Consider the following 25,705-nt stretch of genomic DNA (forward strand, 5'->3'; position numbering starts at 1 on the left):
GTCATGTGTATAATCGACTTCTTATAGTTATTATTCTTTTTGAAGGGTTGTTTGAATTAAACAGATTTGATCAAAATTTCAATAACAAGAACAAGCTCAATTCACCCTATAAATAAATGTCTAATTGAACCTAATGTGTAGATCAGTGGAATCATTAAGAGCACTATGGCTATGATAATAGCCATTAGTAACAAATTAAGCATAGATACATTTAGGACAAATCCTGTACAGCTTTTCAAGTTTTAAGATCTCCAAAGATTACCAAATAAGATTCAGTATGGCTCAAGTTAATTGGGACAATAATTGGAAAGAGGAAACTGATGGGATATAATGAATGTTAGAATGGATGCTTTGTTTGGACACAAACCACAACTAAGGATGCATTGATAGCTAAATGATACACTGATGGATTTAATGTGCATTAAATGATGTTTTATCAGGCATCTTAAAAAGCATGAGAGTACAGTAGACTGGAAAAGGCTGAACATTACTTAGGCTTAGTACTTAATGTGATTTTTTACTTAGTGTAATGTGTTCATCTAATTATAGAAATGTTTATTTATTTATTTATTTTTTACCATTCTTTATTTTTTTTTATATATATCCTGTGCATTCTGTCATCCTATCATTGGGAGATCTCAGTTTGAATCCCTAAAAAAAGCCACAGATATAGCCATCCATAGCTGGGAGTACTAGAGAGCAAAACTGTCCGTGCTCTGTGGGTGAGGACTTAATCATAGTGACACTGTGAGATCATGTATGCAGAAGATGGCAGGAAAAGTGTTCTTCTGTTTGTGTATGCTATGCTGCCCTGTGACAGACCACAAGCAGCGGTTTAAAAATATGCGGTTTGCTGGTTTCACATATCTCAGAGGAAGCATGTCTGCCTTCTCCCAGGCAGGTAACTGTGGTGTCACAGGGAAGAGCAAGCTGATATGTGGGAATTTGGCAGATGACCAAATTGAGAAAATGTCCTAAAAATAATTAGTTATAAAAAAAAATTGTTATGTATATATCTAAAATATAATGCTGGATTTATTTATTTATTTATTTATTTATTTATTTATTTATTTATTTATTTATTTATTTATTTTACATTGCTTTATTTCCTGCAAATGAGTGAGTTAGCTCAGAAAGGCTGATACTCATCTGATACTCATCTGTAGTCCTTGGCCAGATGTAAACAGGTACCTTAATATAGCTTACATCAAATACAGCATACCACTATTTATATATAAAATATATCATTATAAATATAATCCTTTTTTTCAAAAAAAAAAATAAAAAGGTAAGACAAACAGAAATTCAACAACTAATGCATCCTTATATATCTGAGTTCGCCTACTATTTTCTTTTCCGGGAAGCGCAGGAAGTGGAGCCTCGTGCGCTGTACAGAATAGAAGAATGGCACTATTTGATCCCTATGTTAAAAAAAAATCTACACTTGAAGGCTCCGGATATTCAATCGGAATTAAAGTGTAAGAGCAGGAAGCCAATACCACAGACAAGCCTCCAACAGCGCTGTTAAGTTTGGTACGTTCACTGACCCGCAGCACGGCTGCCTTTTCCAAAACGTCGTCTGCGTCACTGTTGCGCGCGCGCGCGGAGCTCCCTGGCCAATCTCGCGCCACTTTGGAGCTCGAGCGTGACTGTAACGTTTGGAGGCAGAAAGGAGCCGCAGTCTTTCCTTATACAGTAAACTTCATCAGCTGCGCGTGTGCATATAAAAGGCACACGTCCTCCTCTAGCTGTTCCTTTTCACAGGGTTTATCACAGCATCAGACTGGAGTGACTCAGACTGGACGTCGAAGCAGCGCGTGGGCATTTCTTATCTAGCACCGGTCCGCAAAGTGCGATGATTTAAATGAAACTGGATTTTGCAAGGGTTTTTGTGCACCAGCTTGTCGTGCATAAGAGAATGTAGACTCTGTGATACTGCCGTTGCTTTTTGGGGATCTGTAAGCTTAAAAGCTCCATCATTTCTCTCCTTCTCTCTTCTGAGTCACATCATCACACTAAATGAATAAGCGAGAAAAGCAAGATCAGATGCTTTATATGTACTGGGCGATTTTTTTTTTTTTGGAATTTGTAACCCATTGTTTGAACATAGTTTCATCACAGTGAGGAATTTGGCTGAGTCTGCTTTTTGACAAAAAAGGTACGTGCCTATAATTTATAGCAGCATTTAAGGGGTTCCCAAAGCATTGTGGATATGCATAAGGAACTCATTCAAACGTTTGAGCTTATTTCCTTGTAATTGCAGGAAACTTTCACTATGGAAAGGGTAACTTAAAATGAGGATTGTTTCGCATATATACTTACCTTATACTGACATCTCTCTCTCTCTCTCTCTCTCTCTCTCTCTCTCTCTCTCTCTCTCTCTCTCTCTCTCTCTCTCTCTCTCTCTCTAGCTCTCTCTCATTGTGTGTGTATGCGCGCGCGTTGAGTATATTTTTTACTTGGACATTCTTAGTTCTGAAAAGTCGCTATTCTGCAAGCTGAAATATCCTGATCATTCAATGTATGCATGATATTATGTATAATAAATGTCAGACAGATTTATTCATTATGGATTCCTTGTTATCCTCTTCACCCTTTTTGAGAATAGGAATGAGCCACGCAATGTGTGTAGGCTGTAAGCATGCGTGCGTGAGTGCTTCGTGTGTGTGTGTGTGTGTGTGTGTGTGTGTGTGTGTGTGTGTGTGTGTGTGTGTGTGTGTGTGTGTGAGAGAGAGAGAGAGAGAGAGAGAGAGAGAGAGAGAGAGAGAGAGAGAGAGAGAGAGATGCAATGGTTTCTCTACAGCAGCAAAAACTGTGCAGCTGTCCATGGTGCTGATTTAATTGCTCTTTATCAACTTGTCAAGAAATCAGCAGGCCTGGATATGATTGTAGCGCTTGGCCATTTTAGCGATGGCTGCGAGCCTTCCTCTAGGAGATCCTCCTCGTACCTCATAAATGCTAAGAATATCACCTGAAGACAAAAGACTGATTATTTAGAAGGTCTGTGACCTCTTGTCATTATCATGAGTGGTTGAAGAGTGTAAAAAGTTTTGAGACTGCATTACTGTTAAATTACCCATATTGTCAACACTTTAGCTCTCTTTTACACCACACTCAATTATATGAAATCATATTTGATTGCACTTTGCTAGGTCTACAATGTAGGTTTCTACCGAGACCTGAATATATGAAAGGTGCCCAAGACAATGCATTTCAGTCACAATTTTAATGTAATATTTGGGCATCAACCTCTTGAACTTTTTCCTGTAGATGGCAGTCTACCTCTAATGTTTACTTCCAGTTTCATTACTGCTCGTGATAAGTTGCTGCCAGGTCCCTTGTAAGTGCAGCATCATTGCAAAGTAATAGGGTATTACTCATTTTGGCATGGTGACGTCTGCAATCATGTAATTGTCCTCTCTAACAGCAAATAGAGCCAAGGAGCATTTTAGGACAGGCGTGATTAAATTAATGAAGGTGCTTTTTTTTTTTTTAAATAAGCTCCTTCCACAAGTAACTTACCTCAATGCATTTGTGCAGGGATGAATGTTTTTCTAAATTAGATTTTAAATGAATGATTAAGAGTAGGTCATCATTCTTGCATGTTTAATTGTTTAATTCTACCTTATGTCTCCTCTGGACATCATCCAGGAGGTGAGATGTTGCATCTGATTTAGCTCTCACACACCCCAACATGTCAGCCACCAATCCCCCCACCCGCTATGATCAGATGTTCTTCTGATCAGACCTGAGAGAGTGAACTATCAGAGTAATTGTACTGTTCTGAGGCTTTGCTAATGTAACCATTAACAAGACCCTTTTGCTTGTATCTCTTAAAGTTTATTCAGATCAATATGGTCTGTCATATAAATTTTTCCCCAGTGAACTCTTGTGGTAGCTGAATATATTTTACCACCAGACACCAGGTCAAACGGCTTGGCCACAGACAGTTCTCTCAAAATGCCACATACATTGTAACTCTCTACTAAATGCACATGAGCTAAGGAACAAGCTGTTGCTGATTAAATGATGTAAATTCATCTTGTGGAAAAGTTGAAAATTGAAGTTCAGCAAAGAGATGCTGATTATATTATGTGATGTAAAAATTAAATATCATATAAAAAACTTTTGCGCTGTTGAAGGCTAGATGCAGATACTGTATCATGATGCATGCACATAAGCATACAAATTTGACTGACAATGTGTGAAAATTAATTGCAAATAGTGATCTGATTATAGTCCTTATATAATTTATATCCTTTATTTAATTCACCACTGACCCATGAAAATACTAAAACTGCCAGCCATCCATTTCATTAGTGAGGAAGCCTCATACTTCTAACTGGCGATGCATTAGCAACTTGCCTTAGGTGAAGAGTGTTAATCTAAATGGTACATTGTTTTTCTTCAGATAGGGTCACTGCATCACATTGGCACTTAACAGCAATCATGGTTTTAGCCCACTGCACAATAAGTTAATTAAAACAAAGCTGTCTCTAATATAGACGTGCTCACTTGCTTGATTAATGAAGTGTCTTTCATTTTGACGGAACTCCTCAGCTGTCTGGAGACAGTACTGAGACATGCTGGAAGCTGTTTTGTATTGCATTGGATCACAGCGAGACCTCTTTCCACTGTCCTGTCTCTCTGGCTGACTAACACAGGACCCCTGCCGCTCAATTATCGTGGCTGTGCTCAGTCACCAGTGCGATTAATAATGCTTCATAACCCACTCGTTGTCGCTCACCCACCTTGCACATGGTTAGGACCTCATTTCAGTGCTCACTGTGGTTAACACTATCCAAAATGGAAAGAAACAACAGGGGCTGATGACGATCATTAGCCCTCATTGGAATGCAGCACGATGTGGTCTGTTTTGGTGCTGTCGCTCAGGAGCGGGAGTTATTCACTTCCTAGCCTGATCCAATGTGCTCAATGCTATTGAGCAGTGTCATATGCTGACATTGCTGCTGACTTTTAATGCCTGGTGGAGCTTTAGTCAAGCTTAGCATGGGGTCCGGTCTCTGGTGTATCATGAGTAAGGTTATTATTTGGACACGTTCTGTGACATTTTAATAAATGTTAAGGGTGGATTTTCTCTTCATATGGCAAAATATATCCACTGTGTATACGAAAGGTTTGACAGTCTATCAGAATGAAGATCGGTAAACCTGTATACACTATCAAGTGCATCATCGTATTCCTTTTAAAGAGTTTTCATCCAATAAACCCACCCAAAATAAGATATCCTGTTCCAAAGGTCGACATTTTTACATGCTGAGTCAGTGAATATTACTAATACCTCACGAGTTATACTATTCTGAAGTGTCACATGTTAGGTGGCACTTTCTTTAAACACTGTTGTCTTCGTTCTTTGTATGGACAGCTATAGTTTTTCCCAAGATTTATCCTTTGCCTCACACACTGAGGTCTGAGGACCTATAAAGAAATACTTTAATTTAGCTACAACTGTATAAATCACAAGCCATTATTATCAAAGTTTTTTTTTTCAGGTTTAGCTATATGCTTTTAGACAAACCGACTTTCCCCTTGAAATGAATGGGATTTAGCAATTTAGCAAATCGAAAACAAACCAGTCTATGGATATTAAAAACTTGGACTTAATGTATTGTATTGGTGAAACATTCAGGAATAAAATGCTATATAGCTCAAGAAATATTATTTAAATGTTGTTTATTGAATGCATGATAATCCCTGTCTTACAGGCTACATGTGTTGGCCAGATTAATTGGACCATTAGCTTTATGTGGAAGCCCAGAAAAGAAAGAGATAAAGTCTATGTGTGAAATGTAGATGTCATACTAATACAATTATTGTTCTCTGTAGATGCTAAGAAAGTAGATGACAATATTTTACTTGCTAACTATGTAATGCAATTTATTTAACTGTGTAATTTGAATTGTTTTGTTCATAATGTTAAGATTAATGGTAACTGTCATAATATTTTAAAAAAAAAGATTGTTCTTTTAACATTGAGCATAACAATAGAGCTGAACTTAATAATAGTTTTAATTAGTTTTATTGTATATTTGTGCATAAATACAGAGCACTAAATAAAGCTTTGATCAAATGTCTGGGTGTGGGCAGGCAGTTTGGATTAGAAAGCTAGCTAAATGAAAGAGCTGCTATTTCAATTGCTGTACATTAGCAATCGTATTTGTTACTATATACTGTATATTTTATGTGCCTAAATGTCAGGACATAGACAAGAGTTGTTTAAATGTTAGCATAGTTTTCTTGCATCTCTGAGGCTGGGGTTTTAATTCTTTCTGGGGTTTTAATATCTTTAACGTATGTGCCTGGAGTTTGCTTGTTCCTCTGGGTATTTCCTGGGGGTTTTCTCCCCCAGTCCAAAGACCTGTTGTAGACTGATCAAAAATCTCTAAATTGTCCATAGGGTGTTGATGGGTGTGTGAGTGTCTGTGCATTGGCACTACATTCATAGTGTCCCTCCACCTTGAGCCTCCCCTGTGATAGACTCCAGTCTTGCTGTGTCCCTGTGCCAGTTATGCAGTTCATCTGGTGCTTGTCGAGCTGGCTTTTAAACCAGACTACATCTTTGTGTTATGTCATTAAAAATTGGTGTACATAGTAAGTTAGCTCAAGAACGTTCTGGTGTGGCTAACTGTCCATTTTCTATTGTGGCACAAATACAAGGCTGCTGATGGGTGACAAAATGTCCATGTAAATGGACCAAGGGGAGCAACAGTATACGATGCCCCATCTCTCTAGCATACTGGACTTGCACAAATTTGTTTTAAATTGTCATAGTTTTAAAAATGAAAGGAACATAACTTTCTGAAATCCAGAAAAGAAATAAAAAACAAGAACCATAGAAGATGAAGCAGAACTGTGGTAAGTGGATGTAATCTAATGCTGACATAATTAAGGATGATAACTGTAGGCTAAGCCATAAGTAAGGAGTCGCACACAACAGACTGTGCTGTTATACGAAAATAATGCACGCCAGGGGGTGTGATATGGCACGAGGTGTATAACTGCATAACAGCACAGTCTGGAGTGTGTTGTTCCACTTATACCACAGGGATTAGCCAATGATTACATTGTTTAATTTATTAATGAATGACACGTCTGCATTTTAACGGTTTATAGTTAGATTTAATGATGTGGAACGTCTGAGAGACAAGTTAGTTCCTTCTTTCAATAAGCAATCATTTTTGTACCAGACCCCCCCCCCCCCCCCCCCCCCCCCCCGGTCTCACACACACACACACACACACACACACACACACACACACACACACACACACACACACACACACACACACACACACACACACAAACAGCCTGCCATTTTCCTGCCATTAAAAGAATCTCTGATCAGCCATAACATTAAAACCACCAGGTAAATAACAATATGATTATTTCATTACAGTAGCACCAGTCAATGTGTGGAATATATTAGACAGCAAGTGAACAGTTAGTTCTGGAGTTGATGTGTTAAAAGAAGGAACAATGTGCAATCATTATGATCTGAACAATGGATGGATAAATGACTGGGTCAGTCCATCTCCAAAACAGCAGGCCCTGTGGTGTGATCCCGAAATGCAGTGATTAGTACCTGAAAAACGTGGTACAACCAGTCAGCCACTGACATGGGTAACCTAGGATCACTGATGCATGTTGAGAGTTAAGGCTAGCCTGTCTGGTTCAATACCAAGAGCTACTGTACCACAAATTGCTCAAAAATTTAACAGTGGCTATGACAGAATGGTGTTAGAACGCACAGGTTATCACAGCTCGCTGGCTATGGGCTACATAAGATACAGACTGGCCATAGTGCCAATGTTGATCCCTGTTCGCCATCAAAAAGTGACTGCATGTGAGCAGCTGTCTCAAAGAAGCTTTACAGAACATAAACATAGAACAGAAGGTAAACATAAGGAGAAATATAGAGAGTTAATATAGTAAAAAAATCAAGATATATATAGTTCACAGTGTGTATGTATGTATGTATGTATGTATGTATGTATGTATATGTATTTATCCCCAATGAGCAAGTCTGAGGTGACTCAGGCAGCAGTGGCAAGGAAAAACTCCCTTAATCACATGACACATAAGATTAATTCTGTCATTATTGTCATTGTTGTGGTAGTCCACTCCAGCCCCACCAAAATCTACTACCACAAGCCACTCCTGCTGTAACCAAAGGTAGCCTATCTATCTTTTCACATGATTCAAGCCAAGTGAATTATTATAAATTTGCCAGTATGAGGTGGTGTTTTGCTTAACTATTAAGAAGATCTACGTATTTTCCAGACACATTGGCTAGGTGGGATGTGGTAGCTCAGTGGTTAAGGTGTTAAGGTTGATCGGAAGGTCATGGGTTCGAACCCCAAGTCCACCAAGCTGCCACTACTGGGCCCCTGAGCAAGGCGCTCAGTTGTAAGTCACTCTGGATAAGGGTGTCTGCCAAATAATGTAAATAACATAAGCTTGTTTTATTTAAGCAACTCGGTGGACTCAGTAGTCAACAACTTCATAAGAGACTGTGCTGAAATGATAGTCAAGTACTCAAGTAAAGTGCTTGAGAATCATTACTAAGAGAAAGACATGTCTGTCATATTGATTTGCACCACCAATGCTGACATCACACATTTGTTGAAAAACTGACATGGTTTAAACAAGCTTTTTTAAAATTCAAGAGAATTTTCTCACTTCACCATTTGCTGACTCTAGACAGCTTGGACACAAATAATGCTGTCAACTCTAATTTTGCTTTTGGCTGGAAGCAGATCAGCAAATAAATATGGGAAATGGAGTCAACTCATGGAATTGCAGATTATTTACGCTGTATAATTGTAGCCAATATTTCTGTCATATGATGTGGCAATTATGAAAGTGTAGGAGTGTAATATTTACTATTACTAAAGTTTTACAGAAATGAAAATGTTGGATTGACTGATATTGTTAAAAAAGTTGGTGTTGTGATTAACTTCAGCCGCATATGCACTTTTATAGAATAATTTTTAATCCCAATCTTATCATTTGTACTGTGACAAATTGCTTTAAATAATGCCAAGTGTAATTTAAGCTATGACCTGAAAAGTCCTTTTCATGATTAGCATAACAGAATCAATCAAGAACATTTAAGCTCTAACAGATACTAACATTTCTTCTGTGTATGTCACAGGTCATATACATGCTATGAATACATGTCTGTGCATTATGTATAGTTATGTCAGCTACTTTCCTGTCAGCGAAGACATGAGTCCGCTTGTAAATGTAACAAATGTTAAGGTCTGAGTGTTGTTTAAGCCAGATCACATTGATTTGTGTGTGTGGAGAGACATGGCAACATGATTCTTCATATTTGGACAATGAGAAACGTGACCTTTCTGCCTTGAATCTTTACGTTCTATTCTGGCTGACTGACTTTTAAAGGCAGCCTCGGCCACTTCAGTAGATTAAAGGCATGGCCGGAGGAGTAATATGCCACCATGTGCTTGTACGTGGGTCGTAGATCTTTTCACGGGTCTATAGCCAAGGTTATTCATATTGACATGCCATGTCCCCGCTGGTGATGCACCACTGCAGACTTCCTGTTCACTATGCTCTGTCTTCTGACTCCATCAAGTGATGAGGAACTTCCCTTCTGACAAACGCCTGTGGAATGTACTATACTGAGTAAATTTAAGTGTGTGTCAAGCTAGTGGTAAGTGAGTTGCCATGATTTTAGTTTATTATCAGAATACTGTGTTAATACAATCAAATACTTTTTCATCTATCCTTATTTAGTGTGCTGTCTTTAAAGTATATACAGTTCAGTAATGCTATATGGGATTTCTAAATTAAATGTAAAGTAGCCTGAATTCAAATTATGCTGTGGCTTTATTTGTGCTTGAGATGTAATTATGAAGAAACTTTTCTTTTGCACCCATTTACTTCTTAAATTGTAGATCCCTGCCAATTCCCACCTATCAGCCACTTTCCCCATCACGTGAGAGCTACCGGGCAAGAGAGGATGAAGGCTAACACATTCGTTCTCCGAGACACATGAAGCCAGCACCACATCTCTTCACACTACTCATGCTGCATCACAGGGCAGCTGATCACACTTGAAGGAAAGTGCTATCTAACCTCTTCAGCATACATGAGCTCACAGATTCCCATGATTGCCTAGTGTCACTCTTATTGACAGGAGAGAGGATATTGCCTTCCTGCCAACCAGTCAATTTTGCTCTCTTATATGGCTACAGCACCATCAGGATTTGAACTGTGGCTGGCTATAAACCTCTAATCTTGTGGGTATAAAATACTGTTGTGGCGTCTCTGTTTGTAACTTAATGGAACCAAATGGAACCTCTTACAGGTATTAAATGGGTAATAAATACTACACCATGCACCTTAGCTACTTATCCTTTTCTAATAAGTGACCACTAATAAGCTTACTCTGAGAGCTCAAAGCAATCTAGTTAAGAAATGAGCACAGAACAGGAAATGTAATTATTCTAATTGTTTACTTGCCTTCATCCTGTACTAAGCAAAAAACCCACAGCAGTACACATTAATCTGTTGCCTGTTTGTACTCTCTTTAAGTCACACTTTTGTTTTGTAAGCTGGGTCAGACTCCAGTTTACAGATTTTGCTCTTGGGGCTTTGCACTTTTTTATTTTGTCTGCTTAACAAAACCCTCTTCAGAAACTTAGAAACTTTACATTACACAGAGTTTGTTGATACTAATGCTTTTTCCACTTGGAGAGCAGAGGTTTTTGAATGGGAGATACACTTTTTTGACCGCAAAGAAAAATCTTTCCAATGCTGATGCCATTCCTAATTCTTATCTTCATAATGCAAAGATCGTTACAGCTACAGTACTGCTGGTCTTGAGATCATGATCGGGCTTTCCTGGATTTTTGGCTCATATTTGTGAGCTAAAGGTGTATTTACGATGGCCTTGTGCTACAAACTAATAATGTGCTTGAAGCTAGCCTTGATCAGTAGGGTTTGCACTAGATACTATATATATGTGCTAAAATATTTTTAAAAAAGGAAAAGGAAAAGGACCAGAAGGGAAGGGAAGCACTTAATGGAATGTTTTTTACAGACATCGTATATTATATAGTATTTTAAATAATTTCAAAGTCTAATTTGTCACGTGATCAAACAACAAGAACTGGTGAAAAATTCTCAGAAACAGGAAAAGGAAGAGAAGGGAAGTTTAGCATTTAATGGAATGGTTTTTACAGTCTTGCAGTGAGAGAAACATCTTATTCACAATTCACAAATCATTGGAGCCATCTAAAAACCAAGCCTGCTGAAATAGGATTTTTATCCAAAGTGTTCTGGAAGTGCAAAAAGATCAAGTTACTCTCCTGAAACTATCTTGACTCAACCCTTTCTCACACATAAAAATTCAGACAGACATCAAATTTTGTCTTTCTAAAGGTTTGTGAGAATAAACTTCCCTGCTGTGTCTCTTTTGGAAATTACTTAATACTAAAAAATTCTGAATCATGAATATTAGTCATTACACCATCACCTGGGTGATTCACTACCATGATTAGTTACTTTGGTTCCTTGAACGTCCTTGGATTCCCTTTGTTGTTATTAGTTCTTTTTAGGAACTTGAATATCCAGTTGTACAGAAAACAAAGACCATTCTTGATTGATTATTTTTTTGCCAGTCCTTCAATACATGGCCATTGCATTTCATAATGAGGAACATTTTGAATATTTTGAATGGGTTTACTATAAAGAATCATATAACTGGCTCATTTAAGCCACACTTGGATGTTTACCATGTTTAAATATAGTTTGTCTACCATGATACAAGTACTGCATGTTCAGATACATTTGCAATGATTTACCAAGATTGTTACAGATAATTATATCTAATACCTAAAAATTCAAACAAAACTATAACTATTCTGAGAGCAGTTGATTAAGCTTTTTGGTGTGTGGTTTGTTCTACTGATTTTGTAAAGTGCACCAACATAATACCACTAACAATTAATATCCAATTCTTTGCTCTGAACCCTAACTCAACCCCAAACCTTTTTGTAAAACTTAATTAAGGGGTTGGAATAAATGCGACGTACCATTAAATAAAAACACAAAGAGTGGGGCCAGAGGGCTTGATAGTTAATTACAGGCTGAACATAGCGATTTTTTTTTACTGTTCTCTCCTGAAACATTCCCGGTTTAATTCCCTCTGTTTTTTATGAATAAAATTTATGCTTTTTTTAGTGTAACAATAAAAAAAAAGTCTGATTATATGTGTCCGATACGTTATTGCTACTGTTGTGTTATTCATTCATTTCCTGTTTCCCCACGAGTGGTAAATGCGTCAAACACTTGCTGGTTATTTAAGAGGAAACGTTTATTTTTCAGCTTTTCTTGTTTTTGTATGACATCCTAGAAATGGTTGACTTTATGACCTCTTCACAACTGTTAGTATGCATCACTGCACTGTTGGGATATTAGAACCAGTAAGCCGATAGATTTAGATAAGAACAGTATTTACGAAGCTTTTTTCCTTTTTTCCCTGTGCTTTAAATGTCAAGAGCAAAAACACTCTTAAAAATGGCTAAAGGAACCCTTGAGAATGCTGGAAGTAGCCCGACCAGACGGCTGCGAGTTTGCTTTATGGATATATTAGTATTCAGAACACGCAGTGAGAGCTCATGTTTGCAGGGATATCATCCTGCACGCTCTGTCTAGTGCTGCCCAATAGTTTACTTGTCCTTATGAAAATTACCCTGGAGCCAGGCCAAATGCACTGAGAACATGGCCGTGCGGTGCCAGGCCTTGATCCATGCCTACAGGAGCACTGCTTCAATTTGCTGACAAGACTTCTAAGGCAGCAGGCCCTGTCGACTATTGGATTAGAGAATACAATGATGGCTTGTCAAACAGGTAGCCCATTCTTGTCCATTCTTGATCTTACAATAGGACTGGCCTTTCACCCAAGCTTGCTAGCTGAACTGCAGTAGGTGCATTAATCTGTATGGTTTGCTTCTGCTCCTGTTTTCTGCATTAAGTCTTCAATGGATTCCTTTTTTTTTTTCTTGACTGATTAATTGTCTGCTAAAGGAAATCTTACATTCTCTGTTATTTTTTTTTGTTGGACAACAGCACTTTTGAGCCTTGCTCTTTTTCATTTGTCATGCATTTGATTTTTATTCTAAAGAGCATGTTAGATAATCGGCTGAATATGAGATCAATCTGTGTGTCTTTCTTTGAGCAAACAATAAAAGATAAGTCATGTTTACTGAAGACAATCAATTACATCTAATTATACATCAGCCAATCATGTGGAAACAGAGCAATGTAGAAAATCATGCAGATACAGGTAAGGACTTTGATTTAAGGTTCACCTCAAACATCAATGTACAGAATCAATGTGATCTCATTGACTTTGACCGTAGCATGGTTGTTGGTTAAAGATAGGGCTGTTTTGTGTGTTCCAGAAGCTGCTCAGATCCTAGGATATCCACACACAACATTCTCTAGCTTTTTCACAGCATAAATCAAAGCACGTGCTGTGCATCGGTGTCTGCAGGCAGAAATGCCTTGTTGATGAGAGAGGTCAGAGAAGAATGGACAGATTGGTTAAGTGCACTTTTTGCTGCCTTACAGCTCCAAACTTTGATCTTGAGCTTGGTTTACTGTCTGAGAGTTTCTGTGCATGTTCTCATCAAATGAGCATATGGGTTTCTTCTGGGTTTCTCCAGTTTCCTCTTGCTGTCCAAAATGCACAGACAGGTAGATGTTCTATGCTATATTCTCCTGCCTTGCTCCCAGTGTTCATGGGTTTGGCGTCAGATCCATACTGAGCCTGACCAGGATAAAGTGATTACTAAAGATGAATGTGTGATAGACATTTGCTTTCTAATTTATGCTGAGTGCACTTTAGGATTACTAGAAACTGTAAATGCTGAACATTTGACTTACTGGAAAAGTAAATCAAGACAATAACTCTGGGAACAGAAAACCTATATAACTGTTTAGAAACAGACCCAATATTAGCATCAGATTTCCGTTTAATTATTTATTTATTTATCTATTTATTTATCTATTTATTTATTTATTTATTTATTTGTTTGTTTGTTTATTTATTTATTTATTTATTTATTTATTTATTTATTTATTTATTTACCTTTCTATGGATATATTAAACATAGTAGGCTAAATAAAAACAGTAATTATGATTATCAGCTTATTTCTTAAACAATCTTAAAGTTCTGAGTAACTACATTTATATGAGGAAATTCCACTTTTTTGCCTCTGGGAAAAAAGTCACAGAGACGAAATTTTAGTGCAGTTTTTGCAAGGATACAATGATAAAGTAATTTAATTAATGACTGAGATATCAGAGAAAGACTTAACCACAGAGAGAACCATGGAGAAAATGATTTTTTTTAATTTTATTATAGTTGCAAAGGAGCTTTAAAATCTTCAGTGTGACTTAACCTCTAGTGAGCAAGCAAAGGGAAAATCTCCCTAGGATAGAGCAAATCTTGGAATGAACCAATTCTCAGCAAGGGAAGCCCATCATCCTCAGGCCAGCACTTGTAAATATTTCTAGTACCCAACTAGCCAAGCCTTTCTGATTTTAGTAGAGAACTTGGGAACGTTATTAAACCAGTGTCTGGAAAAAGGCTGATAAACAGCTCACCAGTCAGTAATGTAACAGATTTATATGGTTTCTGCCAGCCCCACTTTTTATGACTGTTTAGTATACTTTTGCCCAGATATCAGCATTTTCTGGCAGTTTCACATTTTCTTAATATATCTATATCATTGATAAAGGATTTAAGGTTGATTTTAAAGTTTTTATCTACCCCTGAATCTGTTCTTTTAACCTATCATTTACTTCCACAATTGAAACCAATATACAAAAAATATGATAAAATATAGATTATATTTTATAAGTATAAGACTTTAAGTCACATTTGCCACAGTATCATGAAACTAGTAGATGATCACCATATGTCAGATGTACAAATTCCGCTTTTGTTAAAAAAGGAACCTGTTGGAAACATACTTGTGCTGCCTTAATTCATAGCCATCTGCTAAGTGCTTCGTCACAGGGGAGACATGCAAATATTTCATTACAGACTTCACACTGAGAAACTACTCCTGCTTGAATAAGGCTTCTGTCTATAAATGTAATTCAACTATCATAAAGCTGAAGCCTTTAAAGAAAACAAAATGAATGATACAATATACAACATTCAAAAGCTGTAAACATTTATACCAAGGCAACATGGATTGTAAGCTAATTTGCATTTTTCAATTCATAACAAAAATCATGAAAATGGTAACAAACCAATACTTTTAGTCTGTCTCCATTAATAATTTCTTCCCTAAAGTGTCTCTAATGCCTGAAATATGAAACTTTGCATAAAATTATTTTACAATCAGCTTATTCTTTGAGACATAATGACCATCTCACATTTTCAACTAATGGCTTTCTAGCTATTTTTTAATTTTTCCAATTTAATTCTAAAAGGCATATCATGCAACTGCCACCAACAACAAAAAAGCTAATGCTAGCAGGTGTTTCCACCTAGACATGTGAAGCCACCGTTTGTTTTTCTACTGAATTAAATTCACTATAGCATTTTAGCATTTTTAGCACTATAGCACACTATAGCAAATTTTTCTATTTATGCCTGCTATTCAACACATACTTTCAGTACTCATTCCTTGCCTTAGGTTTCTATACACACTGTGCATTCAAGGAGAAAGCGTATCTTGTAAAAGCTACTTTTATGTATCATACAATACAGTTTCTTAAAGAAAAGGAAGACTGCACTATTGATATCCAACTCGAATTCAGGCAAGGTTCACAGTTCTTTCATAAAAGCTACAAAAAAAGGCAACGCTATTACCGGTTGATGGAAGAGCAAATTGTGAGCTATTTTTCGAGGAAAAAAATTACAATGGATTATCTTATCTCAGGTCACTCCCAAACACAAATCTCTCCTCAATAGAATATATGCATGAGGAACTGCAGAAAGCATTTTTAAAAGTAGAGCAGATAGTATGTGCCTTCTGAGAATGTTTATAGCAGGGATCTTAGAGTGTATTGGTTTCTTTGTGCAAGCTGCCTGTCTGACTCGCTTTACAAAAGTCTTGGAGCAGATATGGCACCTCTTAAGTACTCACTCACAGTGGTGAGAGCTGCAGCCTCTGTTGGTCCCCTCCTATTTTCTTCAGGGCCTCTGATGTTTGTTTGCTCTCCTCATGTCCAGCAAGACTGAGTGGGTGCTGCTGAAGCCCCAAGGGCATGCAATGATTCACTCTCACTTTTCTGCTATGGCCAGACTCATAGTAATATCTATTGCATCTCATACATTGCCTTTCATACAGTTGCAAGCTATTGTGTCTCTGGTATCATACCACATTTCAATTAAAACTCAGTGCCACATTACATTTACTGAAGTAAGATAATTAGTATATCTATGAAGACTGGGTTTGCGGTGTAATACATTTGTGTTAGCTAATTTAGAAGGGTATGCATCACATTAGTCTCACTGCAAAATGCAGGATATATTTTAAATATGAGAAGAATATTTTACACAGCCAGTAGTGAATTGGAAAAAAGGATGGTTCTTTAGTGCTGTAGTGATGTCTATTTAAAGACCAAATCTGTGCAGCTATTAAGTATTAAGAACCAGTACTGTAACTGTTTGACAGGCAGGCCTCCAGGTGATTCGTCGGCAGGATCAATCTCATTGCTGCGGCCTGGGTTTGATTCAAGCAAGGAACACGGCGAGGTAGATGAGGGGAGCAAGGCCCATGGCGAGGCAGATGGGAGGAGCAAGGCACACGGCGAGGCAGGTGGGAGGAGCAAGGAACACAATGAGGCAGATGGGAGGAGCAAGGCACACGGTGAGGCAGGTGGGGGGGAGCAAGGCACATGGCGAGGCAGGTGGGGTGAGCAAGGCACACGGCAAGGCAGCCAGAGAGGGCCGAGCAAAGTCCACAGCCGTGTAGAAGGGCTGAGCGACGTCCACAGCTGAGCAGATGGGCTGAGTGATGTCCACAGCCATGCAGAAGGGCCGAGCGACGTCCACAGCTGAGCAGAAGGGACGAGCACTACCACCGACGCACCGCGGCCAGACCACGTCTTAAAGACCAGAATGGGAGGGAGGGAGGACGGGAAAGATCTTCTGCCACGGGCTTGCAACACCCCCCATGGAACAGAAGTGAGGCGACGACCTCCTTGGCGAGCCGGAAGTGGAGCGACGTCCCCCACCGTAACAGGTGCAGGGCGATGCCACAGGGCACCAAAAAAAAGTGCAAAACCAGGATGGTGACACCGTCTGCGGAACAGAAGTGAGGCGATGTCCTCCTTGACGAACCAAAAGTGGAGCGGCATCCCTCACCGAATAAAATGCGGAGCGATGTCACCGAAAAAAGGAAAAAGTCTGGCAGAACAGTCCAGGAGGAGGAGAAATAAAATATGCTCCCAATAAGCCGGTCCAGGCTGGAAGCTATCCTACTGGGTTCGAGTTTGCGTGAAATCATTTTGTCACACCAGGTAGAAGAAGACAGACCAAGCTTCAAATAAATAGGGTTTAATATCGGAAATACATAAAACGAAAAAAGAGGAAAACTAGACAGGACAAAGGACAAGGGTACATTGACGATGATTCTGTGGTGTGTAGAGACGGGGAGGAGTAAACAAGGGCACCGTAACAATTATATTTGTTACCTATTACAAAAAAGTAAAGTTTGATGAAGCTATACAAAGGATTATAGTTGGGTTGTTGATTGAAAGATCACAGTTCATGTCCCAGCCCTGCCAAGCTGCCACTGCTGGGCCCTTGAGCAAGGCCCTTAAACCTCACTGCTCCCGGGGCATAGAATCATGGCTGTCCCTGTGCTCTGACCCCAACCTCCAAAGTTGGTATATGCAAAGAAAGAATTTCTTTGTGCTGCAATGTATATGTTAAAAAATAAAGGCTATTATAAACAAATATAGCAAAGGAATATAAAACTGGAATGTATACCTCGAAATAGTTCTGCTTTCTCCAAGTAACCGTCGCTGCAAAACCTCCCAAAAAAGTCCAAGGGGTTGAGTCAGACTAGCTCCTGCTATCAGGTCAAACCAAAATTTCATGCTGGCTAAGTGTGTGGTTATTTGTGATATTCTGTGTTCACCTGGGTAAGGGGATAGGCACAAACTCTCTGACTTGGACAATAGACTTGGGATCTGCAGCAAAGTGTGCTTGAAAAAAGCAGAAACATATCTCACTTCCTCTGCATTCTGCAACTGCACAGCATTAAAGCTTCATTCTCACAAAACCAGTTTCATCTCATTAAACATGCATATGAATTACTTTCCTGGTGTCACCCTTTGAACATGGAAGTGTGGGCATTTTTTTTCTCCTCTACTTTTCTCTGCTCATTTACAAGGTAGGCTGCTTCAAAGGAAGTGTAGGTATACAATAACACAATTATTTTCTGCAGCTTAAAGTTCTGAAGTTTAAAATTTCACTTACATATCAGGCTTTATTGTAAAAGGTTTCATCACTTGTACAGAAGTGTATTAATAGATGATAGCAGCAGAGGGATTTGCATTTTGAAGCATTTGCAGCAAGCTCCTTGGACTGGCTTTTCCCTTGTATTCTAAAAGAGCAGACATGTGGAAAGCATATGAAAAAGAAAAATAAGTTTTCAAAGAAAGAAAAATGAGTATTGTGTCAGAGGGACAGAAATGGGCACATCTGGTTCTCCTCCTCAAGGACAGTTGAATAAGATAGTTCATCTAAAAAATATATATATACTTTTTGTATCCTTGGGTCAAAACAGATTAGCACAGCAAAAGCTTCTATCTGACATCCAGTTTTATTCTTTTTCATATTTTTTAAAGTTTCGACTCTTAGGCTATGGCGGTACATCATTCCATTCGATTGACTGGTGAAGAAAAATAAAGCAGGCATTCCAAAAAGTAAGGAATAAAACACAGTGGGGTATGCTGTTATAGGTAAATAATCAATGATGGTGTGGTGTGATACAGGTCAAGAGGATCATTACCACCTTGAAGTTGATTATTTTTCATTAAAAGCACATCCTGAACTGTGTTATTCCTCTTATACCACAGTGACTTGCCAGTGATTACATTTATCTTGAATGCAACATAAAAGAAATCAAGTTGCTGTTGTCACTTATGTTTTAGGAACTATAACCAGTCATTAGCTTGGCTCGGACTCTCATTTTTAAATTGATTTCTTTTTAAAGGTAAAAACATTACAAAAAAACAAAACACAAAGAACTAATGGTTACATAAACGTCTTCCTAGAAATCTGTATATAAAAATTGTAGGGTTTTACATTTATTCTGACCAATCCAATTTTAGTAAGATGAAGGTAATGATTTCCTCTGGCATCTCTGCTATGTTAGACTGTTCAGATACTCTATATATCAGTTGGGGTTTTTGCAAACTCATATTATGTATTACTGCCAAAATTGTTTGTCATTATCATTAATTAGAATAAGGCATTATTTATTGTCCTGTAAGGCATCAGTGATGCATAGATTTTTCAGTGTTTTCACTGTTTTTACGCACTTGATTCAAATTATTAGTTAGTTAATCAGCAGGGAATATAAGATTACTGTATGTGCAGTATTCGGTTAATGTTAGAGCTTGATTGCTAAAATTTCTGACTATAAAACACACAAACCATGGAGGACATCAAGGTTTGCATTATGAAGCAGAGCTTTACAGTACATGCAGAGTGTCCATATATTGAATGTTAGTACGAAGACCTTGCTATTTAAACATTTTTTTAATAAGTACTCATTCAGTAAGGCTATTTTTTTTACTTACTATTTAACCATTTTTTGCTAAGTAAAAAAAGGCAGTTTAATGAACGAGTCTGTATTAACTACAATCTCCTTGTTAACTCCTTTTTGTTTACTTTGTTGTTAATAGAAATCTTATTCAAATTTACTGTGTGAAATGTTAAACACAAGTTTACTATGGTGATTATACACACATTCAATTCTACTTTTATTTGTATAGTTTGTCTAACAAAGATGGCCCAAAGCAGCTTTATATGAACCCAGAAGTACATTTAGATCACTAATGAGTCAGACACATAACTGGAAAAGAAAAACACCTTCACATTAGGAAGAAACCTCTGAGACTCAAAGAGAAAGCTATTCTGTTTTTGGCTGACACCGGATATTGAGATGATAAATCACAAATTTCTTCAGAGCTGTATTTGCATAACCCAGTGAGAGGCTGTAATAAACTCTGATCTAAGGAAATGCTTATTGATATTCATATCGACCTCACTACATCCAACAGGACTTAGATGATAGCTGATAGCTGCATGCTCTAACATATTCTCAATCATTTGTAGTATTTACACAGAAGTCTGGTAATGGCAAGATAGAGGCAGTAAGTAAAGCTGCAACAGGGTTGCTTGGTAATGGTAATAAAAAGCCTTTTAGCTTCTTGACGAAGAAGTTTCGTTCTTTAAGGCAAAAACAATGCCTTTAAAGCCTCAAGACAATCACTTAATTTTAACATGACTACTTTTAGAGTGTAAACAGTGAATGCTGTAAACCAAGAAGGATGTAAATCTGTTATAGTACTTGAAAAGAAAGCCATAAATAGCTGGAATTAGATTTGAATGTGTCTGACATGGGTCTGACATCACTCCTCCATAGGTTTCTTGTAAACATCAACACTTCTCCGAAGCACTGAGATTGGAGGATGCTCTTGACAGGGCACTACTGGTGTACTTGTGAGAAGTTAATCCTCCTACAGTAATTATCCTAGTTTTGTAAGGTGTGAAGAAACCTAAAAATTCAATACTCACCACAGATTGAAACAAGAGCATAGTCTACCAGTCTACATTTTTAATATGAATGCACCCTCTGAAACACCTTTCAAGCTAACATAGAATTCTGTGGCCGCTTTGCTACAGTAGGTTTCTTCCAGTTTACAGTAGCTTGAATAAATTAATAAAAGTATCAAGTAAATCATCTGTTTTCTCATCCTTCAACTGAATATAGTGACTGCTGTGCTGTCTTATTTTGCTGTGCTGTTGACACTGTATGATGGCGATGGCTGTGATATGAACATACTTGTTGTGGGAAAGCCACATGAATTCCAATTGAACTCATTTGATATGTATCTGACATAGGACATATAAATGTAGCTCAGGTCTGATCATATTTTACTATACAAAACCCCCCAGATTTTTATCGCATGCGGCAGAAAATCATGCTTATGTCACTTCGACCCGGGTCTGTGAACGTAGCCTTAGACTCAATTTGAGACTACGCTTTCTAAATGCCTTGTTGCTGTAATCAGTAAGACTTTGTGTGGAGTAGGTATACTTCCACATAGACAGCTCTAATTTTTCTTCTATTGTAGTTCTTCCACTGCTGTAAGCCTCCTGATTGAAAATCTAACCTGATGTTGAACATAAACTCTACATTTGCAGCTTGATTCTACACTGAGCATTTTATTAGCTACATCTCCTGTATCCATGACTACTTGTTGAGAGTGTATACAGTTCAGCTGAAGAAAATATGCTTATTGTTTTAATAAGCGTTAAGTTTATTTCTTTCTTTGCCAGCATTTCACATTATGTAGTAGAATGGCAAAGGGCAATAGAATTCTGGTCTTACAAAAAGATGTGTAATTTGCATTTGGTTGTATGCCATCCATTTAGAAACCCTTATTAAGTTCAAAAGAGATTTCAACATCTAAAATATAGTCTATATTTGAAGAACCATATGAAAGGATATTCTGATTACATTAAATTTGAATCATTTGGACTTAAAGCACATTATATAATAATTAAAATTATATGCCACACTTAATGTCATGGCAGAATACCAGACTCAACAGCTGCCCGAAATATGAAATACATACTTGCCCTATGGCTAAAATACACTAAAAATGTTCTCAACATTATATTTATAACACTAAAATACCACTTCATTGTATTTGAGCAGAACTGCTTGTGTGTGTATTTGGGGATGACGAGGGTGTGTGTGTGTGTGTGTGTGTGTGGGGGGGGGGGGTAATGTTTTCAATACGCTACTGTATGTAGCCACACATTATTAGGATCATCATCATTCTTGTTCATTCATGAGCTCATCCCATCAGCCACTCTTTCAACAATCTTTTTTTTCACTCTTGTCAGACAAGAACTGGCACCAGAGACAACATAATGCATAGGCTCACCCAAACTGGCCAGAGAAAGACTTGAAAAAAGTCACCTGTTTTTTTTTTCTACCTGGTCTCTTGGATGAGACCTGACCAGCATAGGAATATCTAACATGGGAATAGATTTATTCAATCATCCTTAAAAACTGCCTGGTCAGGGCATGGTAGTATGCATTAGGCTACTAATTTGTATACTTTTTGGGGAATAGAACCAACTAAAGGTTTATGAACTCTCACCAGTACCAGTATTATAATAACTAAATTAACATCTTTGTGAGGAACTGCATTATGGCATTGCATCACACCCCGTGTGTGTGTGTGTGTGTGTGTGTGTGTGTGTGTGTGTGTGTGTGTGTGTGTGTGTGTGTGTGTGTGTGTGTGTTTGTGTGTTTGTGTGTTTGTGTGTTTGTGTGTTTGTGTTTGTGTGTGTGTGTGTGTGTATCCATGGCTGTCAAGCAAGCTTTATATGCAGCAGCCACAACAGCCATAATCGAGTCAAACAAATACTCAGCATGTCACAATAGCCTGGTGTTAAACAAATTACTGAAGTGTACCTAATGACTAAGGGAAAACAGTCAAAATAATGACCAAAACCAAAGCTTATTCTTTTTCTGGAATAGGCAAGTTCGATTTTTTGCTCTGCATGGGTGCAGAAAACAAAAAGAAATAAATACATTTATGGAATCAGAATCTGTATGCCATTGGTATGGTTTCATAACCATAGGATTCATGAGGATTCATAAGGATTGCTTAAGCACGGCTTACAAAAGCTTGTAAAGGCAGCTGTTTAGAAATGATACAGACCGAAAAAATGCTTATTGATCTTAGAAGTATTTCATAAGCTTTCGTAAGTCTTTTGCAGACTTGCTGGTAATGAACATGAGTCATCGGAATATTGTGAAAAAGCAAGGTGAGAATTAACAGCTCAACAGCTATGGATGTTTAATACAATCTCACTGTATAGAAGTGATGACCATGAAACCTAAAGAGATAAATAAGATGCACAAACATTTCTGCATGATGATCCATCTCTAGGCTTTTCTCCCAATTGTTTTGTTACACATTATACTATAGAAGTGAGCATATCATTTTAAATCCATGCACTGATGGACAGATTCAGATTAATCTGTTGCTTTGGTCTTTAGTGTTGCTGCTTATATATTTATATAGACTTATATATAATATAATATAATATAATATAATATAATATAATATAATATAATATAATATAATATAATATAATATAATATAATATAATAACATTGGAACATTACAGAATTATTATTAATACTTCAGTACTTTATTTATTATATTTTTCTGGAGATTAAAATTGGCTAGCTAAGTATCTTAGTTTTAGCATAATGTATGATTTAACCATATAAATCTTTTTGATACTTCTAGCATAAGTATATGGTCAATTTTCAAGTCATAAAAGTGCAACTATTACAAATTGTTACATTGACTAAAACCATGAAAATAATCGTCAAAACTTGACATTTTAAGAGACAAACAGAAAGTGAACCAGCAGGGGATTTTTTTTTTTCCATATAATTTTAAAGAAACAAAGCTTGTTTTAAAAAAAAGTCCATATTTCACTGCAGGATCTTTGCAGTCTTCAATGCAGTCTAAATATCCAAACACATTAGTTAGTATTGTGTTGAAGGAGGCAGAAGACCAGTAATACAGACTGAGTGAGCCTGAGGTGGATCTCAGTGTGCACTAAGATCAGGATTAATACTTGAGTAATGAGAGCAGTACTCAATCCAAAGGCATTAACAGCTGTTAATACTTTTCAGTTGTGCTGGTACTATGGACAACAAATTGCTGACAGAAAAAAAGCTCTCCGTCTCATTCAGTCGAGTGTTGACACTGCCATTGATCAATAATCCCTAATCGAGGGCTGAGCTGTCTAAGCTGTGCAAGTTGACAAAAGGTCTACCCTCAACTGGTTGATGTAGAAAAATAAACATCCTAGACTCAGGATGACATATTCATTCTCAAAACGTGGGTCCAAATTATAAATTAGAACTTTAATAGCACTTGCTTTTGGAAGAACAACCTGCTTGACATGGGAATGGATAGTGTGCTTCAGCGTTGCTCCAGAAACAGGGATTCTAATAAAATGTGGAGGTGTTCACAAAAAGGAGCAGAATGAGAAAGGCAGGCAGAGGCAGGATCTGGTTCACTGCTCATTGGCACCTAGAGATTTATTTGAAATGGATCCCAAGAGGTTAGAGGTGCATGCTGAGTTTCTTCAGGAGGAAGCACACAAGAATCCTCAGGACTTAATGCTGATTCTATTACATGAAGGAACATGCAGGGAGGAATGTACCCAAAGGATTTGAGCTGGACAAGTCTGAGGTTGCCTGCAGACCCCATCTTTTGTGCACTAGGTGTTTTTTCTCTCTTTATTTAAGTAGTAGTGTGAAAAAAAAAAAAACATTCTGGGATGGCTTTTGGGTCTAGGCTTGGTATATTTCTTCATCTCCTTCAGAGCAGTGACTGCGGCTAATTTCTGGTCTGTTGGGTTGATGGTTTTATGACATGCACTGACCCAAGTTGCAGCGATGGCGCTGTTTTTGACGTGATGTCCTGCCTCTTTGCTCCCTTCTGAGCAGTCCAGGCCTCCTTGTCACTAATGGAACCACAGCACTCAGACATCAAGTGAAACTGGCGAGCAAATGGCATGAATAAATCATGCATCCCACACCACAAAGCGCCTGTTAAAAATGCATGATTCGGAATACGGACTTCTTTGGCCACACACAGAGAGAATGAGGGGTTGCGTTGAGTAAAAGGAAAATAGAAGGGTTGCTCTCTTTCTAACCAGTGTCATTGCTGTGGTTGATGAATTAATGTCTTGTCATGCTGAAGTAGTGGTTTAAAAGGCTGCTGGGGAGCATAAATAGCACTGATGTTGTCATTCATTCCCACTCTGACAGTAATTGATGCCTCACCATATCAGTAGTGTGTTATTGTGCCTCACGCCTGAACAGTTTGAGTCATTTCCACTTGCTTTTTTTAACAAGTGCAGTTACAGTTGCTTCGCCGACCATTATGAGCTCTGCACAACAATTGCAAATGGCAGCAGGGCACAAGATGGGGGTGTGAAGTTGGATCTATGGGCAGTAGTCACTATCGATTTTGTCTTTGCTGATGGTAAAACAGTCAGACAGCGATCAAGCAGTAATTTTGAGAGACACAAGAAAGGGCGGTCTCTCAGATAGAGGTCGCCTCAGTATATTAATTTCTCCAAAAAGTGCATGTCATGTTGCAGTATGGCAAATAAGACCCAAGTAAACATTAACCCAGCAAGATGTTTCTCGTTATATAAAGAAAAACCTGGTCTCCCCTCCTACCATGATTTTAACACTCAGAGACATTATTAGATCCAGTGTCTGTGTGAGCATTTTATTAGGAAACAAACCAATTTCACAGTTTTTATTTTAACAACTAATTTTGATTTATCTTTAGTCATTGTGTTTTAACCAAAATATATAATAGCTGTATTTAGTA

At 37.8% G+C, this 25,705-nt stretch overlaps 1 protein-coding gene across 1 annotated transcript in view; it reads left to right on the top strand.

The window, feature by feature from the left end:
* Positions 1-1,386: 1,386 nt before the first annotated feature.
* The window catches only part of nlgn1 (neuroligin 1), a 243,145-nt gene continuing 218,826 nt past the window's right edge, over positions 1,387-25,705 (top strand). Inside the window, exon 1 of the mRNA XM_027169793.2 lies at positions 1,387-2,158. The gene's annotated coding sequence lies outside the window, so the exon portion shown is untranslated. The remainder of the gene's footprint in view (positions 2,159-25,705) is intronic.

Source organism: Tachysurus fulvidraco, chromosome 2 (assembly GCF_022655615.1).
Source record: "Tachysurus fulvidraco isolate hzauxx_2018 chromosome 2, HZAU_PFXX_2.0, whole genome shotgun sequence".
NCBI classification, from domain to species: Eukaryota; Metazoa; Chordata; class Actinopteri; order Siluriformes; family Bagridae; genus Tachysurus; species Tachysurus fulvidraco.